Source organism: Pseudorca crassidens, chromosome 2, assembly GCF_039906515.1.
Source record: "Pseudorca crassidens isolate mPseCra1 chromosome 2, mPseCra1.hap1, whole genome shotgun sequence".
Classification (NCBI taxonomy): Eukaryota; Metazoa; Chordata; class Mammalia; order Artiodactyla; family Delphinidae; genus Pseudorca; species Pseudorca crassidens.
Window position 1 is genome coordinate 53,588,609 of NC_090297.1, and position 20,376 is coordinate 53,608,984.

A 20,376-nucleotide genomic window follows, 5' to 3' on the forward strand; every position below is an offset into this window, starting at 1 on the left:
TCCTTCCTTCTTTTCCTTCCTTCCTTCCTTCCTCTCTCTCTCTCTCTCTCTCTCTCTCTCTCTGTGTGTCTCTCTCTCTCTGTCTCTGTCTCTCTCTCTCTCTCTTTCTTTCCTTCTTTCTTTCTTTCTTCCTTCTTTTGGGTCAGCACAACTTTACAAATACTTTCAGTGTTTGTTTCATTTTCTTCTCCCTCCTAAAGCTGGCTGTCCATAAAAAATTCAGGATGGATGTTCATTCCCTAAATGTCTTGGATAATTGGATGGAATTTCCAGCAATGGTCAAGTATTTAGGATAAAAATATCTCCTGACTTCAGCAGTATAACCCAAAAACTCTCATTAGTTACTCCACCTTAAGTATATATTTTTTTTCTTCAATGTTTTAGGTGATGAAAATTAAAAGTGATCCCATAACAGTCAGTGTAGTATTTTACATTCACTGACCTTTTGTGTAATTTGATATGTTCCTTTAGGAAGTCGGCTATGGCTGTGTTAGGTGAAAGCTTGATTTATAAACATTGTCCAGGGGTGTATGGAGAGGGAGTAGGGGGGAGTACGTATTTTGCTTCCATCCCGAGTTTTTACCTTTTGCATCCGTTCACACCATTTAACAGTTCATTAATATATTTTTATTCTTCCTCCCCAAATTACTGTCACATTTCCTCTGTTAATGTGCAGTTTGAGAACTAGGCAGAGCTGAGATCAGAGGCCTTAGGGCTGGGTTGAATGGAGGGATATTTACTGGAAAAGACTCCAAATCATAACTGAGGGGGGACAAGGGTGTGACTGGGAAAACAAAGCATCAAATCCAAAGGGAAATTCCCAACCAGACAGAACCCATTTCTGGAGTGCCTAGAACATGACATAGATAAGACCCCAAGTTTGCCATAGGGGATCAGACTCCCAGTGATTGGTGCATATTATATGCCCCCAAATCTAATTATTCATTTAACCAATATATTGTTCATTGGTGAGAAATACCTGGTTGTTCTCTCTGAAATATCTTCCTCAAATAATAACGATAATGTTTTCCCCAAATAACCCTAAATTCTCAATTAGATGCCATTGGCACATTGTTACAAAATTTGCAAAGTATTTCAAGTTCATCATCTCATGTAATTCTCACAGCAACTCTATGAGGTGCTTGCAAATAATGAAATGGAATTTGATTGCATTTGACTTGCCCACTCAGATTAAAAGTGCACTTGAAGTGTTACATCTAGACTCGTGATAAAGAAACTACAGAACAAATTTTTTTTTTAAACAGTCTAAAATTTACCAGAGAGAAGAGACTGATTATTTTCCAAACAATGACAGCTAAGCTGACAGCAGATTTCTCTATGGCAACATAATGGAGTAATACCTTCAAAGTGCTAAAGGGAGAAAAAAAAAGGTGAATCTAGAATCTTATACCTAGCTAAACCATCCTTCAAAAATGAGTATGAAATAAAAACATCTTAGTCATGAAATTCTGAGAAAGTTTACCATCTATAGACCCACTGAAAAGTAGATCCAAAAGGAGTGGGAAGCAAGAAACAGCAGGGAGTAGACAAATTGGACACTTAATTAATTTACTTTTCAGAAGTCTAAACTATTATATAAAAGTGAAATAAAATCTCTACATAATAATAAATGATAAAGAAAATGAGAGAAGTTCAATCGGTTGGAAAGTTGCAAAAACCTTGTCAGGAGGAGAACAACGCCGAATAACTTTACGATCTGCTTTAGAAAATATATGGGGGTTTTTTGGGGGTTTTTTTGGTTTTTGCGGTAAGCAGGCCTCTCATTGTTGTGGCGTTCCCGTGGCGGAGCACAGGCTCCGGACGCGCAGGCTCAGAGGCCATGGCTCACGGGCCCAGCCGCTCCGTGGCACGTGGGATCTTCCCGGACCGGGGCACGAACCCGTATCCCCTGCATCAGCAGGGCGGACTCTCAACCACTGCGCCACCAGGGAAGCCCTAAAAAATATGTAGTTTTATATGCAGGTTAACAAAGAAAGTTTCAGTTGTATCAACTTTTTTTACTTAAAAAAAATCTCAAGAAAATATGGCTAACTTTTAAGATTTGTTCAGTCTGGGTAGTGGGTACACGTGTATTATCTGTAGTTTTCTGGAAGTTTTACATAATTAAAAAAATTAAAGTCTACTTTTCTATTTGTCAATCTACAACAAAAGTGTTTAAAGTATATCCTCTTTCAGGAAAGAATCCCACTTGAGAATTTTAATTTAAGGAGATAGAAAATAAAGTACCCAAAAGTGTAAATATAAGCATGTTTTCTATCCAGAGTTAATGATACTGAAAATTAGAAGTAAGCTTCTGGAAGGCAGAGGCTTTTTCTATTTTATACCTGTGTCTCCCAAAGTGCTAGCACAGAACTTAGTATTAAGCCCTCAATAAATATATGTTGAAAGAATAAGTAAAGAAATGTGCTAAACGTCAAGTGGTAGAGAAGTACGTGACATTTTAGCAAAATTTCCACCAAAAATATTTAAAATTTATATTCTGACCCAGCTGTGATTTGTATTTTGATATAAGTATAAATATTTTGATTTACATTTTGACCCAGCTATGGCAGAATAAAGCCACTTCCCTGATTTTCCCTTTCCTGTGAATTCTTCTTTCTCCTAAATATGTCTCAATCACATCAAGGGACAGGGTGATCGGACCTTCACTGGAAGCTTAACATTTTTACTCTTCCTCATACGAGGGTGCCCTCCTCCATCTCAGCTGAGTTCCCCTCCCCAGTTCTGGCTGCCTCCTGCGTAAATTATGCCAAAGAGTATTTCCCTCCCTTGTCATCCAACACCACTTCCCCCCTGTACTTCCTACTTTGATGAGTAATAATACAAATAAGAATTATAGTCTTTTTCAACCCTCACAGTGTGCTGGTTATTACTCATATTATCCCATTTAATCCACAAAGGGTCTTTTGAGGTAGGTATTAGTATTTCTCCCATTTTACAGATGTGGAGACTAAGACCGGGGATTAAGGAACTTGCCCAAGGTTAGATAGAGAGCAGGTGAACCTGACTCCAGAAGGTAAGCTCCTGACCAGTACAGTAGCCTGCATCCACCCAGGAGCTAAAGGAGGGGGCGAGGGGAGGGGGTAGAATTGGTATTGGAAGCACTGGGAGCCTCTCTTTCCCTACTTGTAACCAGGAGCCAAACTCTGCCAATTTTATCTCCTCCTAAGAACTAACATTTTTAAAGTGCTTGAGTCTGTGCCAGGAACTGTGTTGTGAAGGCTTCTAACATCATATGAGATGGAGTTAACATTAACATCCTCACATGTGGAGATACCGAGGCATGAGAAGGGACGTATTGTCCGCAAGGTTGGTGAACAGCAGATTCAAGCCCAGGCAGCCTGGCTCTGGAGCCACGTTCTTAACCACTACTCTGGACCGCTTCTGGGCAGAGCCCCACTCCACTCCTACTCTGCCATCCCCCTGCTGTACTTGACTTGAGCTCTTAGCATCTCTTTACTGAACTAATGCAACAGCCTCCTGTCTCTATTTCCAGGTTCTCCCCTCCCCTCGCCCTAATTTTACCCTCCACTCTGCCACCAGAATGGTCTTTTGGAAACAAAACTCTGATCGTGTGTTTTTTCAGCTGGAAGAAGCCCAAGATCCTTCCTCAGCACCTGCAGGATGAGTTCAGGCTCCTTAGCACGGCATCCCGGGCTCTTCCCAGGCTGGCTTGACCTCTGCGCCCCGTCTCCCGGCACTCCCGTAACCGCACCATCCACCCTGCTGCAAGGAACATGCCACGTCCCTTCCCATTCTCTGCATCTTTGCACACACTGCTGCTTCTGCTCAGAATGCGCTTGCCTGTCTCCTCTGGCTGGGGAACTTCTCATGTGCCCTCTGCCCATCCCTCCAGCCCTCCTGTGTGCTTCCCACCACTGACCACAGCAATCATTGGGGTCATCTACAGTGACTCACACATCATCAGAACCTCCCTGGTCACAGAAAGGTCAGGAACTCCCAGCAGATGTGCACCTAGACCTGACTCGTCCAGCCCAGTGTGGCTGGAGCTGCTTCTGTCTCGTCCACACACAGGCAGCTGCAGGGCTGGGGCCTCGAGACTGGCTGGTCCACAGGGCAGCAGGGTGGCCACGGTTCAGGATGGTTCGGGATGGTGGGGCCTCAGCACCCTGCCTGGGTTTCCAGCACAAACTGCTAGACTAATCAGTGAAGAGTGCATGGTTAACGTGTAAAATGGGTGTATCCTGCCCATTAAGATGCATGGTGAGCCTCTGAGTGAAATCACTGTCTAATCCAAGGTGCAAGCTGGGGTCAGGGGGGCGGGACAGAATGAAGGACATGGTCACAGAGAGGACACCACACCCACAGCAACAACCCCTGACGCGGCTTTGGAGAAGAGAGATCAGAACCATGTTCCCTCCATCCCTTTTCAGGGGCAGGTATCATGATGAGACAACAATGAAATAAAGACCCTAGGTGCCCTGGAGAAGGAAAGGGGATTTCTGCTCATCCAATTTTATTGACTTTCAACTCAACGCTGTGAGGCAGGCAGGGCAGACTTTACTATCTCCATTTTATAGAGGAGGAAACTGAGGCTCAGAGAAATGACATGATTTGGAAATTTATGATATGAGTGAGTGGCAGAATTAAGACTGTAATGTAGGTTTTTTGGTTCCAGGTCACAGCTTACTCCTCTGCCCTAGGGCACCACCAGCCCATAAGGTGCTTTGGGTGAATTTGGAAGCTGTGTCCCCTTCCTCCAAGTGGGAGAAGGAAGTACCCACTTGGGCCGGCTTGGTGATCAGGGCACCAGCTGGACCACTGCCCTCGTACCCATCATGGCACACTCTACACAATCTAGGGATGGCATTCACTCTTGGGTCCTGTTGCCCTTCCCCGATCAGACTCCCCCGTCACCTTTAGACACTCTTCAGTGAGCAGCTCTGGATGGACCAGCCAGGCTGGTCGGTCAAAGGCAGGAAGTCTGTGGTTAGGGACCATGCTTCCCAGGGGTCGATCCCTTGGGTGTGCGGACGGCATCCATCACCCAGGTCCCACCTTAACTGCCCCCTAAAACTCTGTCCTCATGAAGTCTCCAATCTATTTAACGTCCCCCCTGTCACCAATGTCTTCTCTGACATCGTACAGCAAAGACATCGTGTGATGGAGCGCTTCACACAGTGTGCATGCTCTGTAAATATTAAACGACGACAGGATATTTTTTTTTCAAAAAGATAAAGGTTTCCCCTCTTAGAACTCTTCTCTGTTGTACATCTTTGCCAAGAGTGGGTTAAGACGGTCCATCTTTCAGCAAGAATCAGGGTCTGGAGATTAGTGAAGTGAGAATTGGTCAGGCTTAATGGCACAAATAATATTTCATTTTTATTTCAATTTTAATACACTATCAACATGCAATGAAGTAAGATATACGGCAACACTTGAGGAAGGAACTGCCCTCCAACTTATCTTCAGTTACCAATCTGGGACCCGTTTCTCAAGTTATCTTTCTGCCAGTCTTGAGGATCTCAAAATATTTTGGCTTCATCAAAATGATATATTAGGAAGGGTAAAGGTCACCTTAAACTTTGCACAAGAAATTGGAGTAGTGTTTGACCATGACACTTGGAAATTTTCTTCCCCAAAAGATATAAAGAAGCCAATAAAAAGAGAAAAGTTCTTTCCTCTGAACAATGAACTTTCTTCATTCTCTGATGGCACCCAAGATATTTATTTTGACCCCAGATACCACTAGATGTACAAATGGCTTAGTGAGCTAGGAAACTGGTCTAGCTGTGAAGACCCTCAGGATTGTAATTCTTTATTTATGTCTGTGGTTCCATTAGACTGGGCATCCTTTGGTCAGAAACCTTACCTGATTCACCTTAGTGTCTCTACCACCCAGCACACTGCCTGGCACATAGAAGGCACCCATTATAAGTTTGATGAATAACAATAATAATAACAGTAGTTAACATGTGTTGAGTATTTAAATTGGCCAGATGCCTTTGTATTTTACGTGTAGCATTTTACATTGAATATTCAGTATAACCTCATGTGGTGGTATTATGGGTTGAACTGTGTTCTCTCCAAAAGTCATTTGTTGAAATCCTAGCCTAGTCCTTATTTGGAAACAGGTCATTGCCGATGTAATTAGTTACATTAAGGTGAAGCCATACTGGAGTAGGGTAGACCCCTAACTCAATATGTCTGTTACCCTTACTGAAAGGGAAAGTTTGGACATAGACATACAAACAGGGAGAACACCATGTGAAGATGAAGATTGGGATGATGCAAGCTGAGAAATGCCCAAGAGTGCCAATCAACCACCAGAAGCCAGGAGAGAGGCATGGATGTTTCCCTCACAGCCCTCAGAAGGAACCAACACTGTCTACACCTTGACCTGGAATCCTAGCCTCCAGAACTGTGGGACGATAAATTTCTGTTGGTTAAGCCACTCAGTGTGTGATACTTTGTGACAGTAGCCCTAGGAAACTGATACAGAACACTATTACTATTGCCATTTCATAACTGAGGAAAACAGAGCCCCAGAGGAATTTAAGTAACATTCCTGAGATCAAAGAGATAGGAAGCGTGGAGACCAGGAGAGGTTCTCAGGCTGTCTGACTCTCCATGACTCAGTACTTGACTTTCTGGGGATGGCGGAAAGATGTACCCGACTGGCTGAGACACCTGAAGGAGCTGTTCCACCTCCTGCTCTCCATTCGCTCTTCACGAAGCCAAGTTCATTGAGCCCCTATCCTGGACACTGGAGTGCATGCACAAAGGCAGGCAGTAATAGAGTTTCCCTCAAAGAGTTGACAGTACAACTGGGAAGACGAGAAAAGTGAAGAGCCTACCACACGCCAGGTGCTTCACAGGGAGTATGTCAGATGATTCTCGCAGCACACTATGAGGAAGGTGAAGCCTAGAGAGTGACATTGCTCATCAACAACCTCACAGCTGGGAAATGATGGACCTGAGGGGCCCCATCCAGGACCCATGGTCTTTCTATTCCCCCTACCTCCTTGAAAACCTTCACAAAACAGCCCAAGAACCAAGACATAAGCAAGTGAATAATAATGGCCCAAGCATGATGGATTAGGCTCAAAGTGGCTCCTGCCAACCCTGATATAGGGGCAGTGAAGGGGACAATGGACAGGGTTGGAGAGACATGGATACGTGTAACTGATGGTTTGGGATTTAAACATTCACAGGGATCTTGTTTAACTCTCCCAAACCTTCTATGAGGAAGACAGCATTGAGACTCCAGATAATGTTTCTCAATAAGGGGAGTTTTCATCAAAAAAATATACAAACAAATGCTGGAGAGGGTGTGGAGAAAAGGGAACCCTCCTACACTGTTGGTGGGAATGTAAATTGATGCAGCCACTATGGAGAACAGTATGGAGGTTCCTTAAAAAACTAAATATAGAGTTGCCAAATGATCCAGCAATGCCTGGGCATATATCCAGAGAAAACCAGAATTAGAAAAGATACATACACCCCAATGTTCATAGCAGCACCATTTACAATAGCCAAGACATGGAAATAACCTAAGTGTCCATTGACAGATGAATGGATAAAGAAGATGTATATATATACAATGGAACATTACTCAGCCATAAAAAAAGAACGAAATAATGCCATTTGCAGAACATGGATGGACCTAGAGATTATCATATAAGTAAGTCAGACAGAGAAAGAAAATATCATATGATATCACTTATATATGGAATCTAAAATAATGATACAAATGAACTTATTTACAAAACAGAAACAGACTCATAGATCTAGAAATCAAACATGGTTACCAAAGGGGAAATGTGGGGGGAAGTGATAAATTAGGAGATTGGGATAAACATATATACACTACTATATATAAAATAGATAATCAACAAGGACCTACTGTATAGCACAGGGAATTCTACTCAATATTCTGTAATAACCTATATGGGAAAAGAATCTGAAAAAGAACGGATATAGATCGGAGGAACTTCAAGATGGCAGAAGAGTAAGATGCAGAGATCACCTTCCTCCCCACAGATACATCAGAAATACATCTACACGTGAAACAACTCCTACAGAACACCTACTGAATACTGGCAGAAGACCTTAGACCTCCCAAAAGGCAAGAAACTCCCCACGTACCTGGGTAGGGCAAAAGAAAAAAGAATAAAGAGAGACAAAAGGATAGGGACGGAACCTGCACCAGTGGGAGGGAGCCGTGAAGGAGGAAAGGTTTCCACACACTAGGAAGCCCATTCGTGGGCGGAGACTGCGGGTGGCGGAGGGGGGAAGCTTTGGAGCCACCGAGGAAAGCACAGCAACAGGGGTGCGGAGGGCAAAGCGGGGAGATTCCCGCACAGAGGATCGGTGCCGACCGGCACTCACCAGCCCGAGAGGCTTGTCTGCTCACCCGCCAGGACGCGCGGGGGCTGGGAGCTGAGGCTCGGGCTTCGGTCGGAGCGCAGGAAGAGGACTGGGGTTGGCGTCTTGAACACTGCCTGAAGGGGTTAGTGCGCCACGGCTAGCCGGGAGGGAGTCCGGGGAAAAGTCTGGAGCTGCCTAAGAGACAAGAGACTTTTTCTTCCCTCTTTGTTTCCTGGTGCGCGAGTAGAGGGGATTAAGAGCGCTGCCTAAAGGAGCTCCAGAGACCGGCGCGAGCCGCGGCTAAAAGCGCGGACCCCAGAGATGGGCATGAGATGCTAAGGCTGCTGCTGCCGCCACCAAGAAGCCTGTGTGAGAGCACAGGTCACTATCCACACCTCCCTTCCAGGGAGCCTGTGCAGCCTGCCACTGCCAGGGTCCCGTGATTCAGGGACAACTTCCCCGGGAGAACGCAGGGCACGCCTCAGGCTGCTGCAACGTCATGCCGACTTCTGCCGCCGCAGGCTCACCCGGCATCTGCACCCCTCCCTCCCCTCGGCCTGAGTGAGCCAGATCCCCCAAATCAGCTGCTCCTTTAACCCTGTCCTGTCTGAGCGAAGAACAGACGCCCTCAGGCGACCTACATGCAGAGGCGGGTCCAAATCCAAAGCTGAACCCCGGGAGCTGTGCAAACAAAGAAGAGAAAGGGAAATTTCTCCCAGCAGCCTCAGAAGCAGCGGATTAAAGCTGCACAATCAACTTGATGTACCCTGCATCTGTGGAATACCTGAATAGACAACGAATCATCCCAAATTGAGGAGGTTGACTTTGAGAGCAATGATATATATATTTTTTTCCCTTTTTCTCTTTTGTGAGTGTGTACGTGTATGCTTCTGTGTGTGATTTTGTCTGTATAGCTTTGCTTTTACCATTTATCCTAGGGTTCTCTCTGTCCTTTTTTTTTTTAATTACTTAAAATTATTTTTCTTAATAATTATTTTTTATTTTAATAACTTTATTTTACTTTATTTTATTTTATCTTATTCTTTCTTTCTTTCTTTCTTTCTTTTCTCCCTTTTATTCTGAGCCGTGTGGAGGACAGTCTCTTGGTGCTCCAGCCAGGCGTTAGGGCTGTGCCACTGAGGTGGGAGAGCCAAGTTCAGGACACTAGTCTACAAGAGACCTCCCAGCTCCACGTAATATCAAATGGCGAAAATCTCCCAGAGATCTCCATCTCAATGCCAAGACCCAGCTCCACTCAATGACCAGAAAGCTACAGTGCATGACACCCTGTGCCAAACAACTAGCAAGACAGGAACACAACCCCATCCATTAGCACAGAGGCTGCCTAAAATCATAATAAGGCCACAGACACCCCAAAGCACACCACCAGACGTGGACCTGCCCACCAGAAAAATCCAGCCTCATCCACCAGAACACAGGCACTAGTCCCCTCCACCAGGAAGCCTACACAACCCACTGAACCAACCTTAGCCACTGGGGACAGACACCAAAAACAATGGAAACTATGAACATGCAGCCTGCAAAAAGGAGACCCCAAACACAGTAAGATAAGCAAAATGAGAAGACAGAGAAACACACAGCAGATGAAGGAGCAAGGCAAAAATCCACCAGACCTAACAAATGAAGAGGAAATAGGCAGTCTACCTGAAAAATAATTCAGAATAATGATAGTAAAGATGATCCAAAATCTTGGAAATAGAATGGAGAAAATACAAGAAACGTTTAACAAGGACCTAGAACAACTGAAGAGCAAACAAACAATGATGAACAACACAATAAATGAAATTAGAAATTCTCTAGAAGGGATCAATAGCAGACTAACTGAGGCAGGAGAACGGATAAGTGACCTGGAAGAGAAAATAGTGGAAATAATTACTGCAGAGCAGAATAAAGAAAAAGGAATGAAAAGAATTGAGGACAGTCTCAGAGACCTCTGGGAAAACATTAAACACACCAACATTCGAATTATAGGGGTCTCAGAGGAAAATGGGAAAAAGAAAGGGACTGAGAAAATATTTGAAGAGATTATAGTTGAAAACTTCCCTAATATGGGAAAGGAAATAGTTAACCAAGTCCTGAAAGCACAGAGAGTCCCATACAGGATAAATCCAAGGAAAAACCCACCAAGACACATATTAATCTAACTATCAAAAATTAAATACAAAGAAAAAATATTAAAAGCAGCAAGGGAAAAACAACAAATAACACATAAGGGAATCCCCATAAGGTTAACAGCTGATCTTTCAGCAGAAACTCTGCAAGCCAGAAGGGAGTGGCAGGACATGTTTAAAGTGATGAAGGAGAAAAACCTACAACCAAGATTACTCTACCCAGCAAGGATCTCATTCAGATTTGATGGAGAAACTAAAAGCTTTACAGACAAGCAAAAGCTGAGAGAATTCAGCACCACCAAACCAGCTTTACAACAAATGCTAAAGGAACTTCTCTAAGCAGGAAACGCAAGAGAAGGAAAAGACCTACAATAATAAACCCAAAACAACTAAGAAAAATGGGAATAGGAACATACATATCGATCATTACCTTAAATGTAAATGGATTATATGCTCCGACCAAAAGACATAGACTGACTGAATGGATACAAAAACAAGACCCACATATATGCTGTCTACAAGACACCCACTTCAGACCTAGGGACACATACAGACTGAAAGTGAGGGGATGCAAAAAGATATTCCATGCAAATGGAAATCAAAAGAAAGCTGGAGTAGCAATTCTCATATAAGACGAAATAGATTTTAAAACAAAGACTAATACAAGAGACAAAGAAGGACACTACATAATGATCAAGGGATCGATCCAAGAAGAAGATATAACAATTGTAAATATTTATGCACCCAACATAGGAGCACCTCAATACATAAGGCAAATACTAACAGCCATAAAAGGGGAAATCAACAATAACACAACCATAGTAGGGGACTTAACACCCCACTTTCACCAATGGACAGATCATCCAAAATGAAAATAAATAAGGAAACACAAGCTTTAAATGACACATTAAACAAGATGGACTTAACTGATATTTATAGGACATTCCATCCAAAAAAAAAAAAAAAAAACCAGAATACACTTTCTTCTCAAGTGCTCATGGAACATTCTCCAGGATAGATCATATCTTGGGTCACAATTCAAGCCTTGGTAAATTTAAGAAAATTTAAATCGTATCAAGAATCTTTTCCAACCACAACGCTATGAGACTAGATATCAAATACAGGAAAAAATCTGTAAGATATACAAACACATGGAGGCTAAACAACACACTACTTAATAGAAAAGAGATCTTTGAAGAAATCGAAGAGGAAATCAAAAAATACCTAGAAACAAATGACAATGAAAACACAACGACCCAAAACCTATGGAATGCAGCAAAAGCAGTTCTAAGAGGGAAGTTTATAACAATGCAATCCTACCTTAAGAAACAAGAAACATCTCAAATAAATAACCTACACTTACACCTAAAGCAATAAGAGAAAGAAGAATTTAAAAAAAAACCCAAAGTTGGCAGAAGGAAAGAAATCATAAAGATCAGATCAGAAATAAATGAAAAAGAAATGAAGGCAACAGTAGCAAAGATCAATAAAACTAAAAGCTGGTTCTTTGAGAAGATAAACAAAATTGATAAACCATTAGCAAGACTCATCAAGAAAAAAAGGGAGAAGACTCAAATCAATAGAATTAGAAATGAAAAAGGAGAAGTAACAACTGACACTGCAGAAATACAAAGGATCACGAGAGATTACTACAAGCAACTATATGCCAATAAAATGGACAATCTGGAAGAAATGGACAAATGCTTAGAAATGCACAACCTTCTGAGACTGAACCAGGAAGAAATAGAAAATATGAACAGACCAATCACAAGCACTGAAATTGAAACTGTGATTAAAAGTCTTCCAACAAACAAAAGCCCAGGACCAGATGGCTTCACAGGTGAACTCTATCAAACATTTAGAGAAGAGCTAACATCTATCCTTCTCAAACTCTTCCAAAATATAGCAGAGAGAGGAACACTCCCAATCTCATTCTACAAGGCCACCATCACTGTGATACCAAAACCAGACAAAGATGTCACAAAGAAACTACAGGCCAATATCACTGATGAACATAGATGTGAAAATCCTCAAGAAAATACTAGCAAACAGAATCCAACAGCACATTAAAAGGATCATACACTATGATCAAGTGGAGTTTATCCCAGGAATGCAAGGATTCTTCAATATAGGCAAATCAATCAACGTGATACACCATGTTAACAAATTGAAGGAGAAAAACCATATGATCATCTCAATAGATGCAGAGAAAGCTTTCGACAAATTTCAACACCGATTTATGATTAAAAAAACCCTGCAGAAAGTAGGCATAGAGGGAACTTACCCCAACATAATAAAGGTCATATATGACAAACCCACAGCCAACATCGTCCTCAATGGTGAAAAACTGAAACCATTTCCACTAAGATCAGGAACAAGACAAGGTGGCCCACTCTCACCACTCTTATTCAACATAGTTTTGGAAGTTTTAGCCACAGCAATCAGAGAAGAAAAAGAAAGAAAAGGAATCCAAATCGGAAAAGAAGAAGTAAAGCTGTCACTGTTTGCAGATGACATGATACTATACATAGAGAATCATAAAGATGCTACTAGAAAACTACTAGAGCTAATCACTGAATTTGGTAAAGTAGCAGGATACAAAATTAATGCACAGAAATCTCTGGCATTCCTATACACTAATGATGAAAAATCTGAAAGTGAAATCAAGAAAACACTCCCATTTACCATTGCAACTAAAAGAATAAAATATTTAGGGATAAACCTACCTAAGGGGACAAAAGACCTGTATGCAGAAAATTATAAGACACTGATGAAAGAAATTAAAGATGATACAAAAATAGATGCAGAGATATACATGTTCTTGGATTGGAAGAATCAACATGTGAAAATGACTCTACTACCCAAAGCAATCTACAGATTCAATGCAATCCCCATCAAACTACCACTGGCATTTTTCACAAAACTAGAACAAAAAATTGCACAGTTTGTATGAAAACACAAAAGACCCCGAATAGCCAAAGCAATCTTGAGAAAGAAAAATGGAGCTGGAGGAATCAGGCTCCCTGACTTCAGACTATACTACAAAGCTACAGTAATCAAGACAATATGCTACTGGCACAAAAACAGAAATATAGATCAATGGAACAGGATAGAAAGCCCAGAGATAAACCCACACACATATGGTCACCTTATCTTTGATAAAGGAGGCCAAGAATATACAGTGGAGAAAAGACAGCATCTCCAATAAATGATGCTGGGAAAACTGGACAGTTACATGTAAAAGAATGAAATTTTAACACTCCCTAACACTGTACACAAAAATAAACTCAAAATGGATTAAAGACCTAAATGTAAAGCCAGACACCATCAAACTCTTAGAGGAAAACATAGGCAGAACACTTTTTTTAAAATAAAGGGAGTTTTCACCCAACCCCAGGAGATATTTGCCAATATCTAGGGACATTTCTGATGGTCACAGCTGGGGTTGGGATGGGGGAGTGCTACTGGCCTCCAGTGAGTAGGGACCTGCAATGCTGCTAAACACCCTATGATGCTACAATGGAAAGTCCCCCCTCCAAGTAAAGAATTATCGTGCCCCAAATGTCGGTAGTGCTGAAGTTGACAAACCCTGCTCCAGCTGATGAAAATGAGGTGTAGAGAGGTTAAAAACATGTTCAAGTTCACACTGCTAGTAAATGATGGAGCCAGGATTCATGCTCAGATCTCCTGTCTCTATGCCTAGGGCACTTCCTACTCCACCACACTGCCCTCTTTTTAGTATGAAATAGGAAGTCACATCCTAAGTTTTTGGGAAGAGGAAATATTTGAAACGTTGTCTGGAAAAAATATTTCTAGCAGTTGTATTGTGAGGAGAAATAGGAGAAGTCAAATGATTCCCATATCTTCCTAAGAATGCTCTCTCCCCTCTAAACTGCCTGCTCCAGTAAATGCTGCGGTGATCTTTGTAGATCCCCTTTTGTCCCAGCTGCGGAGTCCCTCTCCAGGAATTGCCCTCAGCCCAATAGAACCGCCCCACCCAATGATACGCCTCCTGGTGGTTACTGGGCATAAAGGCCCAGTCCCTTTGCCTCCAGATGGGACAACTCAGAAGGGCCATCCCAGCTGCGAAGCTCCATAGCATTGGCTGTGGCTTTTATCTTCTCCTTCTGCCAGTCCTGCTTCCCTCACTCCCGCAAAGGTGTGCTCCCCAATAAACTTCCTACACACAAACCTCCATCTCAGTGTCTGCATCCTAGGAATCCTGATCTAAGTCACTAGTTAAAATGACCACTTGAAGGACTATAACAGCTCATGATGTAACAGTAAGTGAAGAAAGTCATAACAAAAACTACACATATGCTGTGATACCAATTCCATATGAAAGAAGACAACATAATGATTAAAAGCTTGAGTGCCAGAGAGAGACAAGCTGAGTTCAAACAAACTCAACGAGTACTACATGTGTGACCTTGAACAAATTATATAACTCCTTCCTTCAAGCCTGCTTTTTTCATCTGCAAAATGGAGATAATAATAATGCCTACCTCTCGGGTTGTGATGTTAAAGGTAAATGACATGATGCATGTAGAATATTTAGCACAGGGTTAACTCTTTCAGAAAAAAGACTGGAAGGAAATCTGTTACAATATCAATGCTCAGTACCTCTGAGTGTTGGGGTTATACAAGATTTTTCTTTTCTTTTCAATTCTCTGCACTTCCTAAAATTTCTACCATTAACATATTATAAAGGACATGTATGATTGCAGCAGCCTTGTCTCCATCCCAGCTGTGCCTCATTTCCATTTGGGGATCCATGTGGCCCAGAGACACCAGATCTGTGTTCCCTACCCCTATCACCATTTCCAGGGCAGAGTTTGTAACTGAGACAGGTGCAGTCAGCTTATTTGGGTCCTGGTGGCCCCAGGGGTGGTTTCGGGGTGGGCAAGTGACCTGAGCCGTTTCAAGCAGAGTGAGTGTCTGGACCTTTGCTTGGAATCCTAGGACAATGGAGGGCACTCTGTCACTTGCTGTGAATGAGGAAGCACCTGTCTTAGGAGCATTGACAGCCATCTTTTTTTTTTTTTTTTTTTTAACATCTTTATTGGGGTATAATTGCTTTACAATGGTGTGTTAGTTTCTGCTCCACAACAAAGTGAATCAGTCATACATAAACATATGTTCCCATATGTCTTCCCTGTTGCGTCTCCCTCCCTCCCACCCTCCCCATCCCACCCCTCCAGGCTGTCACAAAGCACCATCTTTAACCACAAGCCTTAGGATGAAGTAGATACCTTGGAAGGCAGAGCTGAGAAAGAAGACAATCTTGTCCATAGTGACACTATTGGCTCTCTGGGTCAAAACACGCCCTATCTCTAGACTTTAATCACATACCAGTAAATAAATTCTGTTAATTCTTCAAGTAAATTTAGGTTGAGTTTCCCATTATTTACAACATAAAGACTTTTAAAACACCTGCATTATTTTCATAATCAGAAGTGAACAATTAAAAGTATATTAAAAATACCTCTTGCCCAGGGCCCAGGCCAAGCCCCTCCTCCTCCAAGGGTGGTCGCAGATAGCACTGGTCCAGGACGACTCTCCCATCAGTGAACAGCTCTCGTCCTCATTCCCCGGATGTTCATCTGACACGAAATGAACTCACGCCTTAGACAGCTCTCTGTCCCAGGTGTATATATTTTGTCCTCCTAGTGAGTCAGAAGATGGCTTGAGCGTAGGGGGTCATGTCTTACATTCCTTTGTACATCCCACAATGCCATTTTGTAGCTCCCACAGGGTCATTTTTCTCAGGTCTCACATTTATGAAAAGCTTCAATTTCGACTAGAACATTATCTCCAAAAGAGGTTAAACAAATAGTTGTACCTTGTGTATTTGACACGTTAATTTGTCAGTAAACACGTTAATTTACTAGTAAAATGATTGAAATGTACAATTTCCATTATCTTATTTAGATGTATCTTAGATGTCCTCTGAGACATCCTTGGTGCCAAGCACAGTGCCAAGGATGGCATTTACAACATCATTCCATTCTCAGAGCTTGAAGGAGCCTCAGTGGTCATCTCAGGCAATTCTTTCACTTTCCAGTTAAGGAAACTGAGGTCCGTACAGGCGAGGGAATTTCCGGGTGGCACAGCTGATTGGTAGCAGAGTCAGGCCTCGAACTCAGGTCTTCTAGAGATCTAATAAATACTCATTCAATTGAGTAAAACCACACCAATAGAATTACCTACAGAGGGCTGTGCAAATTCACCTTCTAAGGTGCTCCATAAATGCTTCGATAAGAGTTTTACAGCAGGTTCAAAGTTGTTAACTCATTTTTCAGCTTCTCCGAGGCCCCATCTGATATAGAGCACCAGGCTGATGGAAAAAGGGGTTTTTCTCCACCAGTCAGTCAGGTGGCTTATTTCAGCCCCCAGAGTAGCCGTTAATCAGGTTTCAATAGACTTCAGCGTTTCACTCAGAACCTGTTGGCAATCCTAAAACTCTACCAATCCTGTCATGTCTGCAAAATGATCTCCAGCTATGGCCCCATCCGTTTTCAGTTTCATTGAGGGATCCCTTCAGAACAGTTCCTGCTGCAGCATTAATACGAACTTCAGCAGGGTCCCCTTCTTTACCCTGAGCTGCTCTCTCAGGGTACAAGATGATGTGCTCCCACTCCCAGAGATTTAATAGCATCAGGGCAAGTTTGTAATGTGCTCTTTGTCCCAGTGTCAGGCCAGTTCTTCCCATGCACAGAGTGAGGGCTATTTGGAGCTAGCAATACTCTTCTTTGGGGCTGTCAGACTGTATCCAATTTTCTTTTTTCCTTACAACTTTGCTGAGAATTCTCCTGCCCTGCTTTTTGATTTTCATCAGACTTGTTGAATCCCTCCTATGACACTTCTGAATCCTCTATTTTTACCTCTTTCCCCAAGCAGATCTAACACAAATATTATCTAACACACTGAGCAACTACTTCGTGCCCCACTTGGATCTAAGCAGATTACCCCATTCAAACTTGCGACCACCTCATGCTAGGTATTATGATCTGTCCTTCTCAGTTGAGGAAACTAAGACTTCAGAGAGCTTAAGTAACTGGTACAAAGTCACACTATTACAAAATATTGGTGTTGGGATTATTGAACCCAGGCAGTTCAATTTCAGGGTCAGGACCCTTTACGACTGTATTATATTAAGGTTATGAAATTGATTCCTTTGGAATCTGCTCATATCACATTCACCCATATGCACATGACCACAACCCTACTTTGATAGCAGGTTATCTGTTAGGCATTATAGTCACAGTGCTTAGGAAATATGGCTGTCCGTGAAAGACCTAAAAATTTACTCTCCCCCAAATATTAAAAGAACATTGCAAAAGGGCAACATGAGGGATCCTTGTGATGTTGGAACTGTTCATTATCTTAACTGTGTCAGAAGGTACACAAGTGATAAAATTGCTTAGGACTTAATACACACACACAAATGAGTACATGTATAATGGGAAATCTGAATAAAACAGTGGTATCAATATCAATATCAATATCAATATCCTGGTTGTGATATCATACTATAGTTTTGCAAAATGTTACCGTTGGAGGAATCTGGGCAAATTGTGCCAGCGATTCCTTTGTAGTCTTTCTTAAAACTGCATGTGAATCTACAATTTTAAAAAGCAAGGAGAAAAGAATCATTGCAAAATAAAAATTAGTACATGTTTAATTAAATGTTTACAAAATGTAACATTATGTCAACTGGTTCAGTCATGTCAATGATTGTCACATCTTACATATAAGTTTAACTCACAAAGAAAATTAAATAATTCTTAGCAAACTAACTAATATAAAAGACGTTTCAAATTTTGTATGGCAAATAAAAATTGTGTGTGATTATGGATGTATTGTACTGTAATGTGTTTGGTATGATGTGGGTGGAGCCTTCAAAAGTAAGAATGTCTAAGGCCTATAAAGGTCTTGAAATGATCCTTTTTGCCAGCCAGACCTCTTATCCTGCCTTCAATGAAGTATGTGCCCTTGAAATGGACTCAAAACTTACCATCTCTAAAAAGGTAACCCTCCTACGCTGTTGGTAGGAATGTAAGCTGGTGCAGCCACTATGGAAAACTGTATTCAGGTTCCTCAAAAAACTAAAAATAAGGGCTTCCCTGGTGGTGCAGTGGTTGAGAGTCCGCCTGCCAATGCAGGGAACATGGGTTCATGCCCCGGTCCGGGAAGATCACACATGCTGCGGAGTGGCTGGGCCCGTGAGCCATGGCCGCTGAGCCTGCGCATCCGGAGCCTGTGCTCCGCGGCGAGAGGGGCCACAACAGTGAGAGGCCCACGTACTGCAAAAAATAGAAAAGAAAACTAAAACTAGAGTTGCCATATGATCCAGCAATCCCACTCCTGGGCATATATCCAGACAAAACTATAATTCAAAAATATATATGCACCCCCCATGTTCATAGCACACAATAGCCAAAACATTGAAACAACCTAAATGTGCATCGACAGATGAATGGATAAAGAAGATGTGGTACATATATACAATGAAATATTACTCAGCCACAAAAAAGAATGAAATAATGCCATTTGTGGCAAAATGGATGGAAATAGGGATGATCATACTAAGTGAAGTAAGTCAGAAAGAGACAAATACTGTATAATATCACTTATGTGTGGAATCTAAAATACAACACAAATGAACTTATTTACAAAACAGAAACAGACATAGAGCACAGACTCGTGGTTGCCAAAGGGGAGGGGGGAGGGGGAGGGATGGAGTGGGAGGTTGGGGTGAGCAGATATAAGCTCTTATTTACAGGATGGATAAACTACAAGGTCCTACTCTACAGCACAGAGAACTATATTCAATATCCTGTGATAAACCATGATGGAAAAGAGTATGAAAAAAAGAATGTATATATGCGTATACCTGAATCCTTCCTTGGCTTTATTTGACCTTTTGAAGATGAAGCTTCGGGACTTGGGTCCTTCTTCACCTACGGCACCAACCAGCCATTGCAACTGACACAACGCTTCCTCTCCACAACCACTTTTGTAATATTAATAGAAACAGGAGTTTTAAAGATTTCATTTTAAAATTCAGCCAGTAAATTTAAGTGTTTCTCAGGAAAATCAGCACTGGAGTGCTGTCACCCCCTCCTCCTCCAGAGGTCTGTCAATATTTTATCTTCATTAAAGGGGCTGAAGATTTTCATATTTCCCAAGCTGAGCCAACCCGGTGGGCACTGTCTCCCAATTCTCTTGACTGTGAATCACTCTTGGTTCTTTTTTCTGTGAACTAAGGCCTGGGGAAGCAAGAGCTGGAGCTAGATTTCACAGCCTTCCCTGCCTGGGTTAAGGATCGCCTGTGATACTAATAGTTGTTGTCTTTGGTAACTTCGACTTGAACAGTAACACAAGGTATAAATCACCCCCAAGGCTCTTAATTACTCCCATTAACAGTTGCTTTGTTATCCCGGATGTGGAGCAGTTTCACTGCTCTGTGAGTACACACTGTGAGTACAGAGCTACAAGCCTGGATTCCGGCCAGGAGTTTAAATAAGTTATGTTAAATGGATGGCTCAGTTGTTCCCCTGGACTCTCTCTAGGTTCGGGGATGTGGGCCTAAGCGAATGAATGTTATCGGAGTACGGGGACTGTGCATCTTCTAGGAGTTCCTTGGGGTGTTATGCTGCCTCTTGCCATGGTTATTTTCTTTTTCTAATCTTTCTTAGTTCTTACTTCTAGCATCAGTGTTTTCTTCCTCCCTCCCTCTCCTTATCCTACCTGATACCACTACAAATCTTTTTTTCTTTTCTTCCACGGATTCTGTAACTGGCAAAAACTAGAGGTATAAAATTTAGGAGGAAAATTCAAAAAAGAAAGAAAGTCACTCGGCCAGGCCGTTTGAGCTGGAGGTCTGGAG